Genomic DNA, 23,939 nt, shown 5'->3' with positions numbered 1-23,939 from the left:
CAGACACCACTAATAAAGTGAAGAAAAATGGACAACAGTCACATTTGCTGCCCCAGCAGAGTAGCTGACAGCATTCTTTATGTTGTCACTTGAAGCAAACAAGAAACAATGCAGTTTTTTGTCTCTGAATAAGCAGGAACATTTCTGTTGTGCTCTATACCACGAGGGTCCAATCAGTCACAGACAGAAAGAAGACATCGTGATTAAAAGAGCACTGGTTATTTTACTTTTAAAGCCTGTCTCAGAGCTCCTACAAAGATCTGAGTAAGATCAAATAAAGCATTTGAAAATAAAAACAGTGGAACTATTGTGTGATAAGATCTTTACTTGGTTACTCCTTGAATCCAAATAAAGCTTTAGTCAGTCACTGTGGCTGTAAAGCAGTCAAGTTATATTAAGTGGATTTGCATTAAACAGCATTTGATAAATAAGTCCCCCCTTACTGATGTCCTGTGTTAAATTATGGAGTCAAGTCTGGCTTTTATTATCTGAATTTTGTAAATAAACCTACCTCTTCTGTCTCATCATTTTAAAAGAATGATTTGACTTGGCAAATGTGCATGTTAGCTCTCTTGCAAAGAGATAGATAAGAAGATTGATGCCACTCTTGTGTCTGTATGCTAAATATGATGCTATAGCAAGCATCCAGTTAGCTTAGTTTAGCAAAAAGCCAGGAAGGAGGAGGCAACAGCTAGCTTAGCTCTGCCCAAGGGTTGAAGAAATTTGCCTACCAGCACCTCTACAGTTTGCTAATCTACTCATTACAGCGTGCAACCCTGTGAAAACCACAACTTTTACATTTCGGTTTGTGAAAGATAATGACTGCTTTAGCTTTAGAGAACGTAGGACAGAGACTAATTCATTCCCCATTTCCAGTTTGTATGCTAAGCTATGCTAACCAGGTGCTGGGTATACCTTCATATTTACCAGATATGTGTGAGGTATCAAACGTCTCATCTGACTCTCGTCTGAAATTTGCATATTGCAAAAGGCAAATCCCAAAACTATTTCTGTTTTCTTCTTGCATAAAGGTAACCTTTAAGGAATCAATCTGTTTATATTCTTGTGATTATTTACCTCTCTGACTTTTTGCAGACAGCTTCACATTTTGTTCCACCAAGATGAGCAGCGTGACCTTTTTTGGCCGAAGGTGCAAAAATAAAACACTGTCTTTGGAAGGGAATTGTTCCCATATGGCTCCATCCACACTGATTAATCAGGTTGATGTAGATAGTGTGCACTCTGGCTGGAGTCTCCTGTTGTTTGTTATCAAAACTCCTCAGCTCACATGGATTCATTTAAAGGCCACTCTGTTGCTCAGCAGAGCTTAATGCTCTATTTAAACATTTAACAAGCGACTCTGCGGATATGAAACCACTTGTCAATCAGATAGTATTCTCCAGGGAGGGGCCAATAGCCCTTGGGGATGACATTGAGAATGTGAGAGATTTGGTGATGATAAAGGCGTGTCCCCAACTCAGTTCAAGGTTTTGCTTGGAGTCCTGACTGATAATCAATGTTAAGGGTGTCTCAAGTTTGTGTGTTTGTATTTTTTTGTTGATGATTTCCACATGGACGAGAGCATGTTGAGTGGCTGCTATGGCTGTCTCCCCTCTGCTTGGCTCTGTCTCTCCAACCTGTGCATACCCTTACACACACATGCAGCATCACTGTCACCAGCAGATGGGAGCTGAGCAGCTTCATTAATCCTACTCCAGTAGGATCAGATAATTAGACACCTTAATCGGAGTTTAAAGACTTTAATAAGTAAAATGCCACTTTCTGTCTCCCACATCGTCCCAGCTGAAGCAGTTCATGTGCTCTGTCTTAGACTCTGTCTCTCTCCCACACTCACAGTGAACAACTCACCAGGCGGGAGCGGAGATTGAGCTTGTTGATCACTTCCACATTTACCACTGGGGCATGAGGGGACTACTGTCGATGTTGTGTTGTATTTTATTGCTGTTAAAACCATAATCTTCCACAATAATAGCAACCAGCTCCCAGGAGGCGATTTATGAGATTAAACAGGGTTTAATTTGGTTTACTCAAGTGCTTCTTGTTGTGGGTGTACACATTCTATTGAGAGAGACCCATAATTTGCTCTCCTTTCTGTCAACCAAGGCATGGTAATCTTCCATTGTAATGAGTAAAAAAAATGGAAGGTCACCTCTAGTGTTGTACTTGCATGCACCATCAAATGAAGAGAAAAGTTAACAGACAACCAGAAAACAGCAAAAGCTCATTAAACTTTTTTCCCTGCAGGTAGATATTAATACATTAGAAAACTTGTTATGGGTTCTATGTGTCAGCTAGTTATTGCCCCCTCTGTATTGGCATGGGACCTGGAGGGACCTCATTCTGCTTTCTGAAAATATGACGGCATCTGTGCATATTACACTGGAACATACCTTAAATAACACATAGAGCAAAGGAAACAAGTATGACACTGGAGAATAGAGGTTACACAGCATATGCATAATGACAGGATACAATGCAGTGACAAATGTTTACAAATAACATAACTCCTATTCAGCTCAAAAATTATTTTCACCCAGTGTTATAAATAGAACTATCTGCCATATACTCGCTGTGGCTGCACACAGTAAGTATTGACATAACAATATCACGCTTGGACTTTTTTATGCTTTCCTGATATATTTGGTATGCTTTCATCAAAGTTTGATGAATGAGATCCATTTCTTCGTACCAGTGATTGATGGCATTGTCACTTGAGAGGACATAAAAACAGACCTTAGTCAGACAGTGAAGAATAGCAACTCATATTCCTTTCATGTATTTCTACTTTACTAATCACCCCTGATTACATACTGGAAGGCTATTTTAGAGTATCATCCTTTTAATTCCATTGGTTTGAGTAAAAACTGTATGATAAAGCTGTAACTACAGGACAAGTAAAATGGCTCTCAGTTCATAGAAATGTATATTGAATCAACTGATTGTAATCACCAAGTACAGTTCTGAACTCGAAATTCTTTATAGACCTGGATTAGACACTAATTGCTATTCTGTTTGATTTAGAGAATCATTAAAGTGTATGTGAAAGTGAATTTGGCATCCTGCTTACTGTGGCAGTCCACTGCTCTAAATAGCAAACTGTGTGTCAGATTTCTACATCTCAATATGTCAGCTATTTTTGAGGAACACTGTGATACATATTTAATAAAGCAAATACTCTGCATGAATCAGACTCCAGCCAGAATACATCCATGTCCGCTCACAGGTCCCGGTTTGTGTGCCAGAAGTGTCTTGGTTTGAATCCAGCTGACATCTGTTATGTCCTGAGGTGAAAACAGCATTCATGCAGTTGTTCAGTATAAATTAACCACAATGTCCTGCTTAATACAAATGTTACTACTACCCACTTTTCTTTTCTGCACTAATTAGCAGTGGGGAAAGGTTAACATATACCAGAATTCATCAGCATGGCTGTTAATGTTTTCCATTGTGCATGATACTTTGAAAACATACACACAAATTTGCAAGATATTTTTTTATTGTAAATTTTCTACATGTTCAGGACATAGAAAAATTAGAATTATACACACACACACACACACACACACACACACACACACACACACACATATATATATATATATATATATATATATATATATATATATATATATATATGCTGCAATCCTATTTGACTTTTTTCATTTTTGATCACAGTGCCTTGCACGGGTATTCACTTATGTTCCAAAATCAATACCCTAGCAGGAGCAGAAAATGTGCTGACGAGTTTGGCAAATGGTAGTAATTGTTAATGATGTGTGTAATCAGCCGATCAGTCATTGTTGACATTACTGATGACAGTGAGCAAAGGAGTATGGGAGATGATTAGCACATGTGATCATGCAGGTAATCACTAGCATTCACTGTAACAGCAAAGTTTGTGTCAAGCCATGTGTCAATACTTAAAATCCAGACTTTGTTTACAAGCAAATATAGACAGAAGACATTTGCACAACCTTAAGCTTCATGCATTTTCAAGTTGACTTTTGAGATAAGTAAAAAATAAATTCTGAGTGGGAGATGTTACATATTTTCAGTTAATTATGCGATGAAAAGCAATGCAACATGTTGAATATTGTGCATGTGTATAATAAGATGAGTGAGACTCAGAACATGAGTCGTGTTTCACATTCTGAACAGCAACATGACATAGAAGCAAATCTCCCAACCACATAACCTTCTCAGTAAAGAATAGTTTACTTTTTTTCATAGATATCTTGAAGACACACAAGTAGGAGCATAATTCAGTGTGCAACAGACAAAGTATCTGATGCAGGCTAATGTCTTCTCAGTTTATTGCAACTGTTCACACCATTGTTAGTGAAGGTGTATGCTAGATTCCATGTCCATCCAGGCAAATCATGAAAGGCACTATAAGAGTTTTTAGGATGAGTCAGAATTCCATGACAGAAACAAAAACGTTTTCTCTGGCTAATCAAAATGTTTTCTGTCAGTTAGTTGCTACAAAACAGACAGAAATAATCTTCTTAATTGTGCTACAAGTTACTGTAGTAACTTGCAAATAAAATTATTGTCTTTGATCATTGCAATGCAAAACACATTGACACTGACTTCAGTGATGCCTGAAACATTAATTCAGCTTCAAAGGATACATCATCCACGCTTGCCAAAATTTCTGAGAGCAGCATATTTGCATTCAGTTCTGTATATTAGTGCCTTGGGACTCTAACTGCCTGACAAGGACACTTTCATGTAGAGAAAAACCAGTCTCTGGACTCTGCCCCCAGCCCATTACAAAACTGTCAGTTTATTATGGCAGGGAGTCAGCCTCTTGTTACAGGGGGTGAGAGGAGCTGATTGGCTTGGCCCACCTCTACTCCACCTGCTAATAGTGTATTGCTCTTACTAACAGTGTATTCACCTTGTTCTACTCCCATTTCTTGATTGCTCTGACATGCGCCACAAGAAGCGCTCCTGAGTTCTACAAAAAAATAGTGTGCTCTGTTGAAATTTGCAACTTGCCAGACTTAGAGGAAAGAGAGGAGGAATTTCTCATAAGAAAAAATGTACTCGGAAGCCTGAAGTACGCTGAAATGTTGACATTATTGTTGGTTGTAACAAAATATCTGTTGTTTTTTGTTTTCTGGGTAGGGTAAAAATCTGTTTCTAAAGATGTGTGGAGGTCAACACTACAGTGACATAATACTATATGGTAATTTTTTTGTTTTAATTGAGTTGAAGCTCATTAAATGGCTCACACATGTTAAGAAGAAACTAATTTTTGCAGTTTATTTCTCTATTAGAATAAGAAATATTTGCATATTTGTAGGTTATCTAAATTGTGACTTCATGCTGACCTTACGACTTCAAGCTAAAGAATTATTATTTTACTCCTCAGTTCTGCTCTCATCATTAAACCCTACAATATTTTTAGTAGAGTGCCCCTTATTCCTAATGTGTTATACTAAATCAATATCTCTTTAGGTCATACTGCAGGTTATTACCAGGCACTGTGTAATGTATTTCTACCATTATAATGCTATTAGGAGTCTGTCTGTGTCTGTGCGCTGATATGATTAAACTGAGAAGCCTCACTGGGGCGTTCTTGGGTGTAAGAAAGGGTCACCTGACCCTGTCCTATGACAGAAGTTCAGAGTGGATGATTTGTTGTAGTTTGCAAACCTTGGCCTTTTATCATCAAATTTCTGACTACTGATCTGGACAAGTCATATATTACGTGATCCTTTCCTAATTGTCTTGCTTTGCGGCCCCCCAAGTACTTGGCTATGTCTAAATCTAAATCTAAACAGCCGAGACCCACAGGCGAGCTATGACAACTTATTATCTGGCCTTGCCATCTGTATCAAAGGCTGCCATCCTCAGGGTGTAGCAACACTCATTACAGCTTACATATACACTACTGTATGTTTACAGAGGGTGATTAGTGGAGCATGGCTGCCAAGGTACACCCCTGTGTTCCAGATGGCCGGTTCTCAGATGCTCCTTATTATGCACGCTCAGACACTCGTCATAGGGGCCCCACAGACAGACAGACGGACAGGCAGCACTTTGATGATGTCAGCCATGAGGGATCCTTGCTAATGTTACGTAGATGTTTTGCGTTATCACTCAATTTGCACCACAAAGAGATGGCAGCTTAGTGATTATGTCTGTAAATAAAAATATTATACATGTGAGTTTATTTTGAATATGGTATCAGAAGTACAATGATCTCGGATTCAGTGACTGGTCTTTCTTGAAAGTGCGCTGGCATTTTATTTGATTTTCTGACTCTGGGCTTTGCATCATTTCAAATAATATTTTTACAACCATTCAATGAGAAAATTTTCATTTCCCTCATTATAGCAGTGGACAGATGTTGCCTTAAATTCAAGTACTTAATGTGTTTTAGCTCTCCTGTCATTCTCAGTTCTCCCTGTGGTTAGGTTGGCCTGTTATGAGAAAGAAGACAGAGCTGAGATGATCGTCCGAGTCCAGAGAAGGCAGTAAATGAACAGTGGAGTGTAAACTGCAACAATCTGTCATGACTTACTAATTAGCCCCATGGTGGGGAAGGCAGGTTCACCCTTCAACCTGACCTCGAGCCGTAATCGCTCTAACACATGAATACGTATGCACCATACTGTTCGCTTCTTTGTGTGTGTGTGTGTGTGTGTGTGTGTGTGTTCACCGCTCTTTCTTTTCTCCCTAGTTTCTCTTTCTTAACAACCTAATTACTGCTCCACTGGAATAACCAGAGAGTCCCAGTTCCCATAGTAACTATGATGTGCAAGCTTCCACGCCATAAAAAAGTCTCCTCAGTCACCCACCCACCTCATTTTATGGAGAGCGCTGGTTTTCACGGCAATGTGACAGAGATCAGATTTTATATGGAATTCCTGGTGTGTTCCTCAGAAAATACAGGGAAATGTTTTTACAGAAGAGAAGGTTTAAAGAGGAGGCTGCTGGGGTCAGAGTCAAGGAGCTTCAATACAAAAAAGCCATAAGATTCAGCTAAATTAACCTTGGCTTTACACTTAATCTCTTTTGGAAGATGAAAAAGTGCAGATGTTTAAATTAACTAAACCTCAAGTCATTCGGGTTTTTAATATTAGTTCTTTTGATGATTCTCTGTTGATCTATCAGACAAGTGATAAGCCTAGTTAACATCCTCAGGGAAGCCACTAGACACAAGTCAACTTAACAAGTCATCTGTTGAAGAAACAGTGTCCACAGATGATTGATGTGGATGAAGCAGTTTAATTACATCAGAGTCATCATGTGTTTGAATTTTTGTAGTACCATGTGGTAGATATTATATATATATATAAAAAATAGTGTCTTGTTTTGTGAATACCTTCTTGAGGCACAACCACGGTCAGTGCTTATTGTGGTGACAAATACATCATGTTTCCTGTACTCACTTCACAATAAAAGTTTCTCTGTGTTTAGTCAGTTTGGCTAGAAGAAGGGGATGTTCTCTTAGCACTGGCAGTAGCTCAATACAGCTACAATACAGCATTAGGGGAGTGAACAGTTATCAGTAAGCCATTTTACAAACCACCCTTTGTCAAAAATCAAGAGTGCAAGACCTTATTTCCAGCAAAATTTATTTTGATGATCACACCAGGAGGGCTGGGATCTGGCCCAGTGCTTACATATTGTCGCTTGCACCACTGGAAAATTCTTGCACTCTGCTCACAGGGCTATTGTTGAGAAATGGATATCTTGAGACACTGCCTCTCCCTCTGTCTAATTTCACTTCAGTGTGCCAATAATCCATGAAACAGACACCACTGTGGACTCACCTCAGCAATAAGCAGAACAAACAGCCATGGCTGTTCTGTGTCCCCGTAAGAATGTCAGAAAATTACAAAACAAGCATTCACACAGGTCTCAACTCTGTTATTGCAGTGTGCAGAGTAGTGCCTTACCACTCTATGACAGCCTGCAGAGGATCATTGTTAAACAAACTCAGCTCTCCACATCAATTGCCTTTCACTCGCAGGTGTTTAATGGTGGCTTATGGCTGTTCGCAGGCTTCCCTCGAGGGAAAAGCCTGTTATCCTTAATCAAACTCTGCCACCGACTGCACTTTTCATTAGGGCCCGAGCAACGAGTTGCGTGGGCCCAACGGGGCCATGCAACGAGTTGCAAGGACCCTCTTGTTTTCGGTCTGTTTATTATTATTATTATTATTATTATTAGGGCCCGAGCAACGAGTTGCGTGGGCCCAACGGGGCCATGCAACGAGTTGCAAGGACCCTCTTGTTTTCGGTCTGTTTATTATTATTATTATTATTATTATTATTATTATTATTATTTTTTTTCTTCTTTTTCCGCCTCTTAGATCGGCTTTTTGAGGGCCTTAACATGCGTGAAAACTTACCAAAATTTGCAGACGCGTCAGGCACGGCGAAAAATTTAATAATTTAGGGGTCTTGAGCATGGGTGTGGTAAAATGGCCTCGGTAGCGCCACCTACATTTTTAAACGGAACAGCCCCTCAAGCCCGTTGCGCCTAAAAATCTGAAAATCTGCACACATATGTAACATCCCATGACGCACCAAAAAGTCTCTTGGAGCCATATTCTAAACCCAACAGAAAGTATTTTTATTTTGACCGGAAGGTGAAAAAATTGTGTGTTTTTGGCCATTTCCAGGGGTCGCTTGAACGCGAACTAGTCCTAGACGCATTATCCGATTGACTTCAAAACTTAATAGTATGTTCTTAAGACATAGACGATGTTAAATTGCGGCAGATTTTGAGTTTTTGTTGAAGGGCGTGGAAGTTATGGCCCCTCAAAGTTCGATTACTCGCCACGAAACAGGAAGTTGCTTTATTTTTGCTATATTTCGGCCATACTTTGTCCAAACTGCATCAAACTTTACAGGATTGTTAATGGTACCTATCTGCACACATCCATATGTCAATATTCATACAATTGTTGTAGCGCCACCTATTTATAGCAGGAAATGACATATTTTATAGTGTGATGTCCAGTTTCTAGACGGGTGACCAGATTCACTTCAAATGTTGTCAGCCCCTCCTTGAGGATTTTTTGGAAGACTGGCTCCGAAAATTGTGAGTTTTGGTCGAAGCGTGTGCCGGTTCTGGCCCGTCAAAGTTCGGAAACCCAACTTCCTGTTTGAAACCTCAGATTTTGGGGTAACTTCCTGTTGCGACTCTCTACTTTATCCTACAGATGGAGCCATTGTATTACTCTTTGATGGGTTTTTGGAAGGGGGTCTCTGTGTGTGTGTGTCTGTGTGTGTGTGTGTGTGTGTGTGTGTGTTTGTGTTTGTGTTTGTGTTTGAGGGGGGAGGGGAAGAAGAGTTGATTGAGTCTGTGAGAAGCTGCCACAGAGAGGTTACAGTCAGGAGAGCCAAGAGCTGCTTTACACGCGGTATAAAAACTTCAGTTAAGATTTGAGCTGTCACTTGAGAAAGCATCATGCCAAAAACTAAGGAAATCACTGTAGACTTGAAGAATTGTCGATGCTTAGGAAGCAGGAGAAGGATATACAAAGTTATAACAGCATTTCCAAGCGTCAAGAACTCAAATGTGAAGCGCCACCGAGAAATTCAAGGAGAGCCACACTGTGCAGAACAAGCCTGGCAGAGGTAGGAAGCCAAAGATTTCAATGACCCTGGAAAGAAAACCAGTTAGAGACCTGTCTAAAGAACCCATAAACGCTGCCAAGACACTAGTGAATGACTTAGTTAAGTCTGAAATTGTAGTCTCAAAGAAGATTACATGAATTCATGTAATCTTACCATATGTCTCCCCTTGACCAAAGCTGAGCGTGGATTGATGCTGTCTTTACAGTTTGGTTTTGATCAGTTAGGAAATTTCACACGGGGTCAGCTGATTTTTTCGTGTTACTCAGTGTACGGCGACAGGAAAAGTTCACTAGGTCCTCCAGCGTCGAGGTGAACCAGCTGAATATAAGCCACTCAAGTTGACGACAAGTGCATTGAAAAGTAAAAGCTGTTGGCCTTTACCTTTTCTTTGTCAAAGCGCCTGTTTGGCCAGTAGTTAGTAAAGTAATATTTTCAGCGTTGTCCACAGTCTCATGACATGTTTAACAGGAAGCACAGCACGCTGGTTAAGCTCATGGCAAACTGTTACTAACAGCTAAAATGAAAGCTTGTCTGTATGTAGTCTAACTGGTTAGTTTGTCACTAATCTCCAAATTTTGCAAATTGCTATAAACTTCACTCTCTTAAACCAGTAACAGTCTGAGCTGGACTGATAGGGGTCTGTATGGATAAAGATAAAATCCTAATGATACCCATCCCTACAGCTGGTTAGTGGCGTCGCCCTGACTTTAGGCAGATGAGATATTCACTGTTCAAATAACTTCATTATAAGCCTTGTTTAAGCATAAATGATTTATATATGCACCCAATAACAGAACTTAAAAAAATGCTTTTGCTCAAAGCTCAAAGCTTGTAAACTCAAGTTAAAACTGAGTTTTATCTCCTTTTGGGAGGGGGTATTTCTCTGTGTGTTTGTGTGTGTGTGTGTGGGTGTGTTTGTGTTTGTGTTTGAGGGGGAGGGGAAGAGGAGTTGATTGAGTCTGTGAGAAGCTGCCACAGAGAGGTTACAGTCAAGAGAGCCAAGAGCTGTCACAGATGATGAGCTCTGAAAAATATTATCACAGAAAATAATTAGCGTAAAAGCTTTTATTTAAAATTTTAACATCTGGGAAGTGTGAACTGTTACGCCAGCGTGTGCCCTGCGACCTGCGTTGACCCCGCGGTTGCCGGGGTCCCGCGGTCGCCGCTCCCCCGACGGGCGCCGGGTGCGAGGGCCCGTTCAACGCTGCTCGCAGCTTTAATTAGGGCCCGAGCAACGAGTTGCGTGGGCCCAACGGGGCCATGCAACGAGTTGCAAGGACCCTCTTGTTTTCGGTCGGTTTATTATTATTATTAGGGCCCGAGCAACGAGTTGCGTGGGCCCAACGGGGCCATGCAACGAGTTGCAAGGACCCTCTTGTTTTCGGTCGGTTTATTATTATTATTATTATTATTATTTTTTTTCTTCTTTTTCCGCCTCTTTGATCGCCTTTTTGAGGGCCTTAACATGCGTCAAAACTCCTGAAAATTTGCAGACGCGTCAGGCACGGCGAAAAATTTAATAATTTAGGGGTCTTGAGCATGGGTGTGGCAAAATGGCCTCGGTAGCGCCACCTACATTTTTAAACGGAACAGCCCCTCAAGCCCGTTGCGCCTAAAAATCTGAAAATCTGCACACATATGTAACATCCCATGACGCACCAAAAAGTCTCTTGGAGCCATATCCTAAACCCAACAGAAAGTATTTTTATTTTGACCGGAAGGTGAAAAAATTGTGTGTTTTTGGCCATTTCCAGGGGTCGCTTGAACGCGAACTAGTCCTAGACGCATTATCCGATTGACTTCAAAATTTGATAATTTGTTCTTAAGACATAGACGAAGTTAAATTGCAAAAGTTTCGGACTTTTCATTGAAGGGCGTGGAAGTTATGGCCCCTCAAAGTTCGATCACTCGCCACAAAACAGGAAGTTGCTTTAAATTTGCTATATTTCGGCCATACTTTGTCCAAACTGCATCAAACTTTACAGGATTGTTAATGGTACCTATCTGCACACATCCATATGTCAATATTCATACAATTGTTGTAGCGCCACCTATTTATAGCAGGAAATGACATATTTTATAGTGTGATGTCCAGTTTCTAGACGGGTGACCAGATTCACTTCAAATGTTGTCAGCCCCTCCTTGACGATTTTTGGAAGACGTCCTCCGAAAATTGTGAGTTTTGGTCGAAGCGTGTGCCTGTTCTGGCCCGTCAAAGTTCAGAAACCCAACTTCCTGTTTGAAACCTCAGATTTTGGGGTAACTTCCTGTTGCGACTCTCTACTTTATCCTATAGATGGAGCCATTGTATTACTCTTTGATGGATTTTTGGAGGGGGGTCTCTGTGTGTGTGTGTGTGTGTGTGTGTGTGTGTGTGTGTGTTTGTGTTTGTGTTTGAGGGGGGAGGGGAAGAGGAGTTGATTGAGTCTGTGAGAAGCTGCCACAGAGAGGTTACAGTCAGGAGAGCCAAGAGCTGCTTTACACGCGGGATAAAAACTTCAGTTAAGATTTGAGCTGTCACTTGAGAAAGCATCATGCCAAAAACTAAGGAAATCACTGTAGACTTGAAGAAAAGAATTGTCGATGCTCAGGAAGCAGGAGAAGGATATACAAAGTTATCACAGCATTTCCAAGCGTCAAGAACTCAAATGAGAAGCGTCACCGAGAAATTCAAGGAGAGCCACACTGTGCAGAACAAGCCTGGCAGAGGTAGGAAGCCAAAGATTTCAATGACCCTGGAAAGAAAACCAGTGAGAGACCTGTCTAAAAACCCCATAAACGCTGCCAAGACACTAGTGAATGACTAAGTTAAGTCTGAAATTGTAGCCTCAAAGAAGATTACATGAATTCATGTAATCTTACCATATGTCTCCCCTTGACCAAAGCTGAGCGTGGATTGATGCTGTCTTTACAGTTTGGTTTTGATCAGTTAGGAAATTTCACAAGGGGTCAGCTGATTTTTTCGTGTTACTCAGTGTACGGCAACAGGAAAAGTGCATGTCTACATCCACCGGCGTCGAGGTGAACCAGCTGAATATAAGCCACTCAAGTTGACGACAAGTGCATTGAAAAGTAAAAGCTGCTGGCCTTTACCTTTTCTTTGTCAAAGCGCCTGTTCAGCCAGTAGTTAGTAAAGTAATATTTTCAGCGTTGTCCACAGTCTCATGACATGTTTAACAGGAAGCACAGCACGCTGGTTAAGCTCATGGCAAACTGTTACTAACAGCTAAAATGAAAGCTTGTCTGTATGTAGTCTAACTGGTTAGTTTGTCACTAATCTCCAAATTTTGCAAATTGCTATAAACTTCACTCTCTTAAACCAGTAACAGTCTGAGCTGGACTGATAGGGGTCTGTATGGATAAAGATAAAATCCTAATGATACCCATCCCTACAGCTGGTTAGTGGCTTCGCCCTGACTTTAGGCAGATGAGAAATTCACTATTCAAATAAGTTCATTATAAGCCTTGTTTAAGCATAAATGATTTATATATGCACCCAATAACAGAACTTAAAAAAATGCTTTTGCTCAAAGCTCAAAGCTTGTAAAGTCAAGTTAAAACTGAGTTTTATCTCCTTTTGGGAGGGGGTATCTCTCTCTGTGTTTGTGTGGGTGTGTTTGTGTTTGTGTTTGAGGGGGGAGGGGAAGAGGAGTTAATTGAGTCTGTGAGAAGCTGCCACAGGGAGGTTACAGTCAGGAGAGCCAAGAGCTGTCACAGATGATGAGCTCTGAAAAATATTATGACAGAAAATAATTAGCATAAAAGCTTTTATTTAAAATTTTTACATCTCGGAAGTGTGAACTGTTACGCCAGCGTGCCCTGCGACCTGCGTTGACCCCGGGTTGCCGGGGTCCCGGTCGCCGCTCCCCCGACGGGCACCGGGTGCGAGGGCCCGTTCAACGCTGCTCGCAGCTTTAATTATTATTATTATTATTTTTTTTCTTCTTTTTCCGCCTCTTAGATCGGCTTTTTGAGGGCCTTAACATGCGTGAAAACTTACCAAAATTTGCAGACGCGCGTCAGGCACGGCGAAAAATTTAATAATTTAGGGGTCTTGAGCATGGGCGTGTGGTAAAATGCCTCGGTAGCGCCACCTACATTTTTAAACGGAACAGCCCCTCAAGCCCGTTGCGCCTAAAAATCTGAAATCTGCACACATATGTAACATCCCATGACGCACCAAAAAGTCTCTTGGAGCCATATTCTAAACCCAACAGAAAGTATTTTTATTTTGACCGGAAGGTGAAAAAATTGTGTGTTTTTGGCCATTTCCAGGGGTCGCTTGAACGCGAACTAGTCCTAGACGCATTATCCGATTGACTTCAAAACTTAATAGTATGTTCTTAAGACATAGACGATGTTAAATTGCGGCAGATTTTGAGTTTTTGTTGAAGGGCGTGGAAGTTATGGCCCCTCAAAGTTCGATTACTCGCCACGAAACAGGAAGTTGCTTTATTTTTGCTATATTTCGGCCATACTTTGTCCAAACTGCATCAAACTTTACAGGATTGTTAATGGTACCTATCTGCACACATCCATATGTCAATATTCATACAATTGTTGTAGCGCCACCTATTTATAGCAGGAAATGACATATTTTATAGTGTGATGTCCAGTTTCTAGACGGGTGACCAGATTCACTTCAAATGTTGTCAGCCCCTCCTTGACAATTTTTGGAAGACTGGCTCCGAAAATTGTGAGTTTTGGTCGAAGCGTGTGCCGGTTCTGGCCCGTCAAAGTTCGGAAACCCAACTTCCTGTTTGAAACCTCAGATTTTGGGGTAACTTCCTGTTGCGACTCTCTACTTTATCCTATAGATGGAGCCATTGTATTACTCTTTGATGGGTTTTTGGAAGGGGGTCTCTGTGTGTGTGCGTCTGTGTGTGTGTGTGTGTGTGTGTGTGTGTTTGTGTTTGTGTTTGTGTTTGAGGGGGGAGGGGAAGAAGAGTTGATTGAGTCTGTGAGAAGCTGCCACAGAGAGGTTACAGTCAGGAGAGCCAAGAGCTGCTTTACACGCGGTATAAAAACTTCAGTTAAGATTTGAGCTGTCACTTGAGAAAGCATCATGCCAAAAACTAAGGAAATCACTGTAGACTTGAAGAATTGTCGATGCTTAGGAAGCAGGAGAAGGATATACAAAGTTATAACAGCATTTCCAAGCGTCAAGAACTCAAATGAGAAGCGTCACCGAGAAATTCAAGGAGAGCCACACTGTGCAGAACAAGCCTGGCAGAGGTAGGAAGCCAAAGATTTCAATGACCCTGGAAAGAAAACCAGTTAGAGACCTGTCTAAAGAACCCATAAATCGCTGCCAAGACACTAGTGAATGACTTAGTTAAGTCTGAAATTGTAGTCTCAAAGAAGATTACATGAATTCATGTAATCTTACCATATGTCTCCCCTTGACCAAAGCTGAGCGTGGATTGATGCTGTCTTTACAGTTTGGTTTTGATCAGTTAGGAAATTTCACACGGGGTCAGCTGATTTTTTCGTCTTACTCAGTGTACGGCGACAGGAAAAGTGCACTAGGTCCTCCAGCGTCGAGGTGAACCAGCTGAATATAAGCCACTCAAGTTGACGACAAGTGCATTGAAAAGTAAAAGCTGCTGGCCTTTACCTTTTCTTTGTCAAAGCGCCTGTTTGGCCAGTAGTTAGTAAAGTAATATTTTCAGCGTTGTCCACAGTCTCATGACATGTTTAACAGGAAGCACAGCACGCTGGTTAAGCTCATGGCAAACTGTTACTAACAGCTAAAATGAAAGCTTGTCTGTATGTAGTCTAACTGGTTAGTTTGTCACTAATCTCCAAATTTTGCAAATTGCTATAAACTTCACTCTCTTAAACCAGTAACAGTCTGAGCTGGACTGATAGGGGTCTGTATGGATAAAGATAAAATCCTAATGATACCCATCCCTACAGCTGGTTAGTGGCTTCGCCCTGACTTTAGGCAGATGAGATATTCACTGTTCAAATAACTTCATTATAAGCCTTGTTTAAGCATAAATGATTTATATATGCACCCAATAACAGAACTTAAAAAAATGCTTTTGCTCAAAGCTCAAAGCTTGTAAACTCAAGTTAAAACTGAGTTTTATCTCCTTTTGGGAGGGGGTATTTCTCTGTGTGTTTGTGTGTGTGTGTGTGGGTGTGTTTGTGTTTGTGTTTGAGGGGGAGGGGAAGAGGAGTTGATTGAGTCTGTGAGAAGCTGCCACAGAGAGGTTACAGTCAAGAGAGCCAAGAGCTGTCACAGATGATGAGCTCTGAAAAATATTATCACAGAAAATAATTAGCGTAAAAGCTTTTATTTAAAATTTTAACATCTGGGAAGTGTGAACTGTTACGCCAGCGTGTGCCCTGCGACCTGCGTTGACCCCGCGGTTGCCGGGGTCCCGCGGTCGCCGCTCCCCCGACGGGCGCCGGGTGCGAGGGCCCGTTCAACGCTGCTCGCAGCTTTAATTAGGGCCCGAGCAACGAGTTGCGTGGGCCCAACGGGGCCATGCAACGAGTTGCAAGGACCCTCTTGTTTTCGTTCGGTTTATTATTATTAGGGCCCGAGCAACGAGTTGCGTGGGCCCAACGGGGCCATGCAACGAGTTGCAAGGACCCTCTTGTTTTCGTTCGGTTTATTATTATTATTATTATTATTATTTTTTTTCTTCTTTTTCCGCCTCTTTGATCGCCTTTTTGAGGGCCTTAAAATGCGTCAAAACTCCTGAAAATTTGCAGACGCGTCAGGCACGGCGAAAAATTTAAGAATTTAGGGGTCTTGAGCATGGGTGTGGCAAAATGGCCTCGGTAGCGCCACCTACATTTTTAACGGAACAGCCCCTCAAGCCCGTTGCGCCTAAAAATCTGAAAATCTGCACACATATGTAACATCCCATGACGCACCAAAAAGTCTCTTGGAGCCATATTCTAAACCCAACAGAAAGTATTTTTATTTTGACCGGAAGGTGAAAAAATTGTGTGTTTTTGGCCATTTCCAGGGGTCGCTTGAACGCGAACTAGTCCTAGACGCATTATCCGATTGACTTCAAAATTTGATAATTTGTTCTTAAGACATAGACGAAGTTAAATTGCAAAAGTTTCGGACTTTTCATTGAAGGGCGTGGAAGTTATGGCCCCTCAAAGTTCGATCACTCGCCACAAAACAGGAAGTTGCTTTAAATTTGCTATATTTCGGCCATACTTTGTCCAAACTGCATCAAACTTTACAGGATTGTTAATGGTACCTATCTGCACACATCCATATGTCAATATTCATACAATTGTTGTAGCACCACCTATTTATAGCAGGAAATGACATATTTTATAGTGTGATGTCCAGTTTCTAGACGGGTGACCAGATTCACTTCAAATGTTGTCAGGACAGACTTAAGGATTTTTGGAAGACTGGCTCCGAAAATTGTGAGTTTGGGTCGAAGCGTGTGCCGGTTCTGGCCCGTCAAAGTTCGGAAACCCAACTTCCTGTTTGAAACCTCAGATTTTGGGGTAACTTCCTGTTGCGACTCTCTACTTTATCCTACAGATGGAGCCATTGTATTACTCTTTGATGGGTTTTTGGAAGGGGGTCTCTGTGTGTGTGTGTCTGTGTGTGTCTGAGGGGGGAGGGGAAGAGGAGTTGATTGTGTCTGTGAGAAGCTGCCACAGGGAGGTTACAGTCAATAGAGCCATGATCTGTCACAGATGATGAGCTCTGAAAAATATTATCACAGAAAATAATTAGCATAAAAGCTTTTATTTAAAATTTTTACATCTGGGAAGTGTGAACTGTTACGCCAGCGTGTGCCCTGCGACCTGCGTTGACCCCGCGGTTGCCGGGGTCCCGCGGTCGCCGCTCCCCCGACGGGCGCCGGGTGCGAGGGCCCGTTCAACGCTGCTCGCAGCTTTAATTATTATTATTATTATTTTTTTTCTTCTTTTTCCGCCTCTTTGATTGCCTTTTTGAAGGCCTTAACATGCGTCAAAACTCCTGAAAATTTGCAGACGCGTCAGGCACGGCGAAAAATTTAAGAATTTAGGGGTCTTGAGCATGGGTGTGGCAAAATGGCCTCGGTAGCGCCACCTACATTTTTAACGGAACAGCCCCTCAAGCCCGTTGCGCCTAAAAATCTGAAAATCTGCACACATATGTAACATCCCATGACGCACCAAAAAGTCTCTTGGAGCCATATTCTAAACCCAACAGAAAGTATTTTTATTTTGACCGGAAGGTGAAAAAATTGTGTGCTTTTGGCCATTTCCAGGGGTCGCTTGAACGCGAACTAGTCCTAGACGCATTATCCGATTGACTTCAAAATTTGATAATTTGTTCTTAAGACATAGACGAAGTTAAATTGCAAAAGTTTCTGACTTTTCATTGAAGGGCGTGGAAGTTATGGCCCCTCAAAGTTCGATCACTCGCCACAAAACAGGAAGTTGCTTTATATTTGCTATATTTCGGCCATACTTTGTCCAAACTGCATCAAACTTTACAGGATTGTTAATGGTACCTATCTGCACACATCCATATGTCAATATTCATACAATTGTTGTAGCACCACCTATTTATAGCAGGAAATGACATATTTTATAGTGTGATGTCCAGTTTCTAGACGGGTGACCAGATTGACTTCAAATGTTGTCAGCCCCTCCTTGACAATTTTTGGAAGAAGTCCTCCGAAAATTGTGAGTTTTGGTCGAAGCGTGTGCCGGTTCTGGCCCGTCAAAGTTCGGAAACCCAACTTCCTGTTTGAAACCTCAGATTTTGGGGTAACTTCCTGTTGCGACTCTCGACTTTATCCTATAGATGGAGCCATTGTATTACTCTTTGATGGGTTTTTGGAAGGGGGTCTCTGTGTGTGTGTGTGTGTGTGTGTGTGTGTGTGTGTGTGTCTGAGGGGGGAGGGGAAGAGGAGTTGATTGAGTCTGTGAGAAGCTGCCACAGGGAGGTTACAGTCAAGAGAGCCAAGAGCTGTCACAGATGATGAGCTCTGAAAAATATTATCACAGAAAATAATTAGCATAAAAGCTTTTATTTTAAATTTGTTGCAACAAATTCAGGTTTCTTACACTGTTTCCCTTATTGAAAACTAAATTCTACCTGAAATGTATCAATAAAAATCTTCTTTTGCAGTTAATGTCACCAGTTTATAGTTTAGTTTTAATAGCATTCCCTGTCACTGATGTGCCTTTAATTATCGGTTCTATCAGGGATCATTTATGTGTTTATCTTACGGGGGTGAGCCACCTCACAGGTTGGTTATATTACCTGTTGACCTCAGCTCAGTGAGCTAAGACAATGTTTAATGCAGTGTTTTTTCTGATATGAAAATGGATATTATTCAGCACATCTAACCTCAGCAGGCCCCTCTTCAGAAACTCATATCTGCAGATGTCAAAGCTGGCTCAAAAAATTAAACTGGCTTCAAATTAATTTGAAGGAATTGTAGGTTATTTTGAATTCATGTAATCTTACCATATGTCTCCCCTTGACCAAAGCTGAGCGTGGATTGATGCTGTCTTTACAGTTTGGTTTTGATCAGTTAGGAAATTTCACAAGGGGTCAGCTGATTTTTTCGTGTTACTCAGTGTACGGCAACAGGAAAAGTGCATGTCTACATCCACCGGCGTCGAGGTGAACCAGCTGAATATAAGCCACTCAAGTTGACGACAAGTGCATTGAAAAGTAAAAGCTGCTGGCCTTTACCTTTTCTTTGTCAAAGCGCCTGTTCAGCCAGTAGTTAGTAAAGTAATATTTTCAGCGTTGTCCACAGTCTCATGACATGTTTAACAGGAAGCACAGCACGCTGGTTAAGCTCATGGCAAACTGTTACTAACAGCTAAAATGAAAGCTTGTCTGTATGTAGTCTAACTGGTTAGTTTGTCACTAATCTCCAAATTTTGCAAATTGCTATAAACTTCACTCTCTTAAACCAGTAACAGTCTGAGCTGGACTGATAGGGGTCTGTATGGATAAAGATAAAATCCGAATGATACCCATCCCTACAGCTGGTTAGTGGCTTCGCCCTGACTTTAGGCAGCTGAGATATTCACTGTTCAAATAACTTCATTATAAGCCTTGTTTAAGCATAAATGATTTATATATGCACCCAATAACAGAACTTAAAAAAAATGCTTTTGCTCAAAGCTCAAAGCTTTTAAACTCAAGTTAAAACTGAGTTTTATCTCCTTTTGGGAGGGGGTATCTCTCTCTGTGTTTGTGTGTGTGTGTGTGTGTGTGTGTGTTTGTGTTTGTGTTTGAGGGGGGAGGGGAAGAGGAGTTGATTGAGTCTGTGAGAAGCTGCCACAGAGAGGTTACAGTCAGGAGAGCCAAGAGCTGTCACAGATGATGAGCTCTGAAAAATATTATCACAGAAAATAATTAGCGTAAAAGCTTTTATTTAAAATTTTTACATCTCGGAAGTGTGAACTGTTACGCCAGCGTGTGCCCTGCGACCTGCGTTGACCCCGCGGTTGCCGGAGTCCCGCGGTCGCCGCTCCCCCGACGGGCGCCGGGTGCGAGGGCCCGTTCAACGCTGCTCGCAGCTTTAATTATTATTATTATTATTATTTTTTTTTCTTCTTTTTCCGCCTCTTAGATCGGCTTTTTGAGGGCCTTAACATGCGTGAAAACTTACCAAAATTTGCAGACGCGTCAGGCACGGCGAAAAATTTAATAATTTAGGGGTCTTGAGCATGGGCGTGGTAAAATGCCCTCGGTAGCGCCACCTACATTTTTAAACGGAACAGCCCCTCAAGCCCGTTGCGCCTAAAAATCTGAAAATCTGCACACATATGTAACATCCCATGACGCACCAAAAAGTCTCTTGGAGCCATATTCTAAACCCAACAGAAAGTATTTTTATTTTGACCGGAAGGTGAAAAAATTGTGTGTTTTTGGCCATTTCCAGGGGTCGCTTGAACGCGAACTAGTCCTAGACGCATTATCCCATTGACTTCAAAACTTAATAGTATGTTCTTAAGACATAGACGATGTTAAATTGCGGCAGATTTTGAGTTTTTGTTGAAGGGCGTGGAAGTTATGGCCCCTCAAAGTTCGATTACTCGCCACGAAACAGGAAGTTGCTTTATTTTTGCTATATTTCGGCCATACTTTGTCCAAACTGCATCAAACTTTACAGGATTGTTAATGGTACCTATCTGCACACATCCATATGTCAATATTCATACAATTGTTGTAGCGCCACCTATTTATAGCAGGAAATGACATATTTTATAGTGTGATGTCCAGTTTCTAGACGGGTGACCAGATTCACTTCAAATGTTGTCAGCCCCTCCTTGACAATTTTTGGAAGACTGGCTCCGAAAATTGTGAGTTTGGGTCGAAGCGTGTGCCGGTTCTGGCCCGTCAAAGTTCGGAAACCCAACTTCCTGTTTGAAACCTCAGATTTTGGGGTAACTTCCTGTTGCGACTCTCTACTTTATCCTACAGATGGAGCCATTGTATTACTCTTTGATGGGTTTTTGGAAGGGGGTCTCTGTGTGTGTGTGTCTGTGTGTGTGTGTTTGAGGGGGGAGGGGAAGAGGAGTTGATTGAGTCTGTGAGAAGCTGCCACAGGGAGGTTACAGTCAAGAGAGCCATGAGCTGTCACAGATGATGAGTTCTGAAAAATATTATCACAGAAAATAATTAGCATAAAAGCTTTTATTTTAAATTTGTTGCAACAAATTCAGGTTTCTTACAGCATTTTCCTTATTGAAAACTAAATTCTACCTGAAATGTATCAATAAAAATCTTCTTTTGCAGTTAATGTCACCAGTTTATAGTTTAGTTTTAATAGCATTCCCTGTCACTGATGTGCCTTTAATTATCGGTTCTATCAGGGATCATTTATGTGTTTATCTTACGGGGGTGAGCCACCTCACAGGTTGGTTATATTACCTGTTGACCTCAGCTCAGTGAGCTAAGACAATGTTTAATGCAGTGTTTTTTCTGATATGAAAATGGATATTATTCAGCACATCTAACCTCAGCAGGCCCCTCTTCAGAAACTCATATCTGCAGATGTCAAAGCTGGCTCAAAAAATTAAACTGGCTTCAAATTAATTTTAAGGAATTGTAGGTTATTTTGAATTCATGTAATCTTTCTCCATCACCCTTTCTGTTTCTTTCCATCTCTCTACTCATCTTCTCCCATATGTCTCCCCTTGACCAAAGCTGAGCGTGGATTGATGCTGTCTTTACAGTTTGGTTTTGATCAGTTAGGAAATTTCACACGGGGTCAGCTGATTTTTTCGTGTTACTCAGTGTACGGCGACAGGAAAAGTGCACTAGGTCCACGGGCGTCGAGGTGAACCAGCTGAATATAAGCCACTCAAGTTGACGACAAGTGCATTGAAAAGTAAAAGCTGCTGGCCTTTACCTTTTCTTTGTCAAAGCGCCTGTTCGGCAAGTAGTTAGTAAAGTAATATTTTCAGCCTTGTCCACAGTCTCATAACATGTTTAACAGGAAGCACAGCACGCTGGTTAAGCTCATGGCAAACTGTTACTAACAGCTAAAATGAAAGCTTGTCTGTATGTAGTCTAACTGGTTAGTTTGTCACTAATCTCCAAATTTTGCAAATTGCTATAAACTTCACTCTCTTAAACCAGTAACAGTCTGAGCTGGACTGATAGGGGTCTGTATGGATAAAGATAAAATCCTAATGATACCCATCCCTACAGCTGGTTAGTGGCTTCGCCCTGACTTTAGGCAGATGAGATATTCACTGTTCAAATAACTTCATTATAAGCCTTGTTTAAGCATAAATGATTTATATATGCACCCAATAACAGAACTTAAAAAAATGCTTTTGCTCAAAGCTCAAAGCTTTTAAACTCAAGTTAAAACTGAGTTTTATCTCCTTTTGGGAGGGGGTATCTGTGTGTGTGTGTGTGTGTGTGTGTGTGTGTGTGTTTGTGTTTGTGTTTGAGGGGGAGGGGAAGAGGAGTTGATTGAGTCTGTGAGAAGCTGCCACAGGGAGGTTACAGTCAAGAGAGCCAAGAGCTGTCACAGATGATGAGCTCTGAAAAATATTATCACAGAAATAATTAGCGTAAAAGCTTTTATTTAAAATTTTTACATCTCGGAAGTGTGAACTGTTACGCCAGCGTGTGCCCTGCGACCTGCGTTGACCCCGCGGTTGCCGGGTCCCGCGGTCGCCGCTCCCCCGACGGGCCGGGTGCGAGGGCCCGTTCAACGCTGCGCAGCTTTAATTAGGGCCCGAGCAACGAGTTGCGTTGCAACGAGTTGCAAGGACACTTTTTTTAATTCTTATTTATTATTTATTATTATTATTATTATTTTTTTTCTTCTTTTTCCGCCTCTTTGATCGCCTTTTTGAGGCCTTAACATGCGTCAAAACTCCTGAAAATTTGCAGACGCGTCAGGCACGGCGAAAAATTTAAGAATTTAGGGGTCTTGAGCATGGGTGTGGCAAAATGGCCTCGGTAGCGCCACCTACATTTTTAACGGAACAGCCCCTCAAGCCCGTTGCGCCTAAAAATCTGAAAATCTGCACACATATGTAACATCCCATGACGCACCAAAAAGTCTCTTGGAGCCATATTCTAAACCCAACAGAAAGTATTTTTATTTTGACCGGAAGGTGAAAAAATTGTGTGTTTTGGCCATTTCCAGGGGTCGCTTGAACGCGAACTAGTCCTAGACGCATTATCCGATTGACTTCAAAATTTGATAATTTGTTCTTAAGACATAGACGAAGTTAAATTGCAAAAGTTTTGACTTTTCATTGAAGGGCGTGGAAGTTATGGCCCCTCAAAGTTCGATTACTCGCCACGAAACAGGAAGTTGCTTTATTTTTGCTATATTTCGGCCATACTTTGTCCAAACTGCATCAAACTTTACAGGATTGTTAATGGTACCTATCTGCACACATCCATATGTCAATATTCATACAATTGTTGTAGCGCCACCTATTTATAGCAGGAAATGACATATTTTATAGTGTGATGTCCAGTTTCTAGACGGGTGACCAGATTCACTTCAAATGTTGTCAGCCCCTCCTTGACAATTTTTGGAAGACTGGCTCCGAAAATTGTGAGTTTGGTCGAAGCGTGTGCCGGTTCTGGCCCGTCAAAGTTCGAAACCCAACTTCCTGTTTGAAACCTCAGATTTTGGGGTAACTTCCTGTTGCGACTCTCTACTTTATCCTACAGATGGAGCCATTGTATTACTCTTTGATGGGTTTTTGGAAGGGGGTCTCTGTGTGTGTGTGTGTGTGTGTGTGTGTTTGAGGGGGGAGGGGAAGAGGAGTTGATTGAGTCTGTGAGAAGCTGCCACAGGGAGGTTACAGTCAAGAGAGCCATGAGCT

Source organism: Lates calcarifer, linkage group LG10 (genome assembly GCF_001640805.2).
Source record: "Lates calcarifer isolate ASB-BC8 linkage group LG10, TLL_Latcal_v3, whole genome shotgun sequence".
NCBI lineage: Eukaryota > Metazoa > Chordata > Actinopteri > Centropomidae > Lates > Lates calcarifer.
Note: the sequence above shows the minus strand (reverse complement) of the source record.